The sequence below is a fragment of the Mauremys mutica genome, chromosome 1 (assembly GCF_020497125.1).
Source record: "Mauremys mutica isolate MM-2020 ecotype Southern chromosome 1, ASM2049712v1, whole genome shotgun sequence".
Classification (NCBI taxonomy): Eukaryota; Metazoa; Chordata; order Testudines; family Geoemydidae; genus Mauremys; species Mauremys mutica.
The window spans coordinates 207,331,305-207,333,960 of NC_059072.1; the positions used below are offsets into that span (position 1 = coordinate 207,331,305).

Here is a 2,656-nt window from a genome sequence, read left to right on the forward strand (position 1 = left end):
TGTCACTTACCAGCTGAAAAACAATGATCTAGAGCTGTGCTTCTCAAACTATCTGATGTGGCGGACCGGCAATTTTTTTCCCCCAATGTGCCAGGGACCGGTACCATATTTGCCAGGGACCGGTACCATATTTGTGCCATATTATTATCATTTTCGCATCGACACGTAGCACATCAGATCAGAAAAACTAACATTCTTCACTGTATTAATTGGAATGGGAGTGTGGCATACATGCAGAGACGTTCCCATTTAAATACATTGAAGACTGATTGGAAGGCTGTGCGTCTGTGCGGATAGTATAAAATGACTATTATTCGTTTATGATCCAAGAAAAGATTATTTGAACATTTGTAGTAGTAGTCATTTATAACAGAGACAATATAATGAATAAAATAAAAGTTGGCAGACATTTTTTATTTTATATTTATTTTGCAAAGAAATAATACAATATTACAATACAATAATAGGCATGTTAAAACCTTAACCTTTACTAATGTGAAAGGTGAGCCTGCTTCTTCTTTGTCAGCTTATCCAGTCATGGTTCAATTGAGGACAGTGCCACACACAGTGGAGAATGACTATACATACTATTCCTGTATTTTGTCTTAATGACACTCATGGTTGAGAAGCCAGTCTCGCAGAGGTATGTTGAAGGAAATGGGAGAAGAGTTTTCAGAGCAATTTCAGTAAGCTCAGGATATTCTGCTTTCACTTTTATCCAAAAGGAAGCAAGTGATGTTGTAGTTTCGAAACTCATCTTCAGTCTTTCGTCAGCAGCCAGCTCCAACAATTTATCCTCCATAGTGATGGTTAAGTCATCTTTCAGTGGAATAAACGGATTTCAGATCCATCCAGTCCCTTTCTGTGGATCTTCTTCTGCTGGAAAGTAAAACTCAAAACGTTCTGCCAAATTCGTCAAGTGTTCACTGATGACGTTTCGTAGAGATGTAACATCAAGGTCTTCGCCTGCATCGGTGATGATTGTCGCTAAGTTGTGAAACATGTCATAACAATCTCTTGACACTCAACTCTTCCATGCTTTTAGCTTTCATTTCTGTTCGTCGATCTTGTCTGCCATTGTAGGAGACGAAGCCATCCTTCCCTGCATGGAGGTGTTGAGATCATTAAAGATGGCAAAGATATCAGCCAAATAAGCCAGCTTGGCTATCTAATCCACGTCTTGGAACAATTGTGACCAATTTGGTTTTTTGTCCTGAAGAAACTCAGCAAGCTCGTTTCGGAGCTCAAATACTCTTTACAGGACTTTTCCCCTCGATCACCAACGTACATCGGCATGCAATAGGAGCTGTTTATGATCAGCTCCCATATCATCACATAATGCAGCGAATAGTCTCGAATTTAAAGCATTCACCTTTACATGGTTCACAATTTTTACAACCTCGCTGAGCACACTGTTTAGTTCTATTGACTTTTTTTTCACTTTCTCGGTGAAGGAAGCAGTGCATCGACCTGCATTCAGGTGCAAGCGCCTTAATCTGATTTACCACTCCAGAATGCTGTCCTGTCATTGCGGCAGCACCATCAGAACATACACCTACACAAAACTTGAAATCCAACCCACATTTGTTAATGATGTAGTCGCTCACAGTCTTGAACACTTCAGAACTAGTTGTTTTTGTTGGTATTGAAGCAGAAAACAAAAACTCTTCCTTCAAATCACCCTCATGTTCAAAGCGTACATACACCATCAGAACTGCCGTATTAGCAATGTCTGTACATTCATCAAGCTGCAAAGAAAAGTACTTTGCTAATTTAATCTGTCCTATGAGCTGATCTTCCATATCGTGAATCAGATCGTGAATTCGTCGAGCTATAGTGTCATTTGAAAGTGGCACCTGAGCCACTTTCTTTGCTGCCGGCTTGCCCAGCTTTTCCATGCAGACATCTTTAATACAGTCTATCACTAGTGTCTCACCAGTTGTGTATGGCTTTTTAGCCTTAGCAACGTGAAGCGCTACTTTATAAGAAGCTCGCAAAGCACAAGTATGTATGTGTGACACTTCAAAGATCTGTTTCTGACGGCCTTTTAAATCAACATGCTTTCTTTCAAAGAACTCTTTCAGCTTTGAACTAATTTAATTATGTTTTGTATTTAAATGCCTCTTGAGCTTTGATGGCTTCATTGCGTCATTAGCCAACACATCGCCACAAATAACGCACTGTGGTTTTGGCACTCCACCATCATTTGTGGCTACAAAACCGAACTGAATGTATGAGGAGTCATATTTCCAAGTAAAGCTAGTACGAATTATTTTTGTTGACAATACTTCGGTTTCATTGCCGTCATCTGATTCAGAATTACATGCGTGTTCAGCAACCGGATGTCTCTGCTTGATATATATGTCAATTGGGCCTCTCTTCGCCATCAGTAAATTAGGCATAAAAATAATTAATATAAATTCCATTACCCCGGGTATATACTTAATTTATGATATTAGGCTGAAATCCGAATAAATGCAGTGGGAATGCTTTTATTGAGAAATATGTGCGGGAGAACATTGATTAACAAGGTAAGTAATGTTAGGATAAGAAGATAATATAAATTTTAATATTAAATTGCAAACAGGATAATAATTGAAAAGTTAAGATGGTTTGAACATATGGAAAGAATGAATAATGAACGTCAAAAATAAGA

General features: G+C 38.6%; 1 pseudogene; it reads right to left on the minus strand.

The window, feature by feature from the left end:
* Positions 1-490: 490 nt before the first annotated feature.
* On the minus strand, positions 491-2,387 carry LOC123376659 (annotated as a pseudogene).
* Between the last annotated feature and the right edge of the window lie 269 nt (positions 2,388-2,656).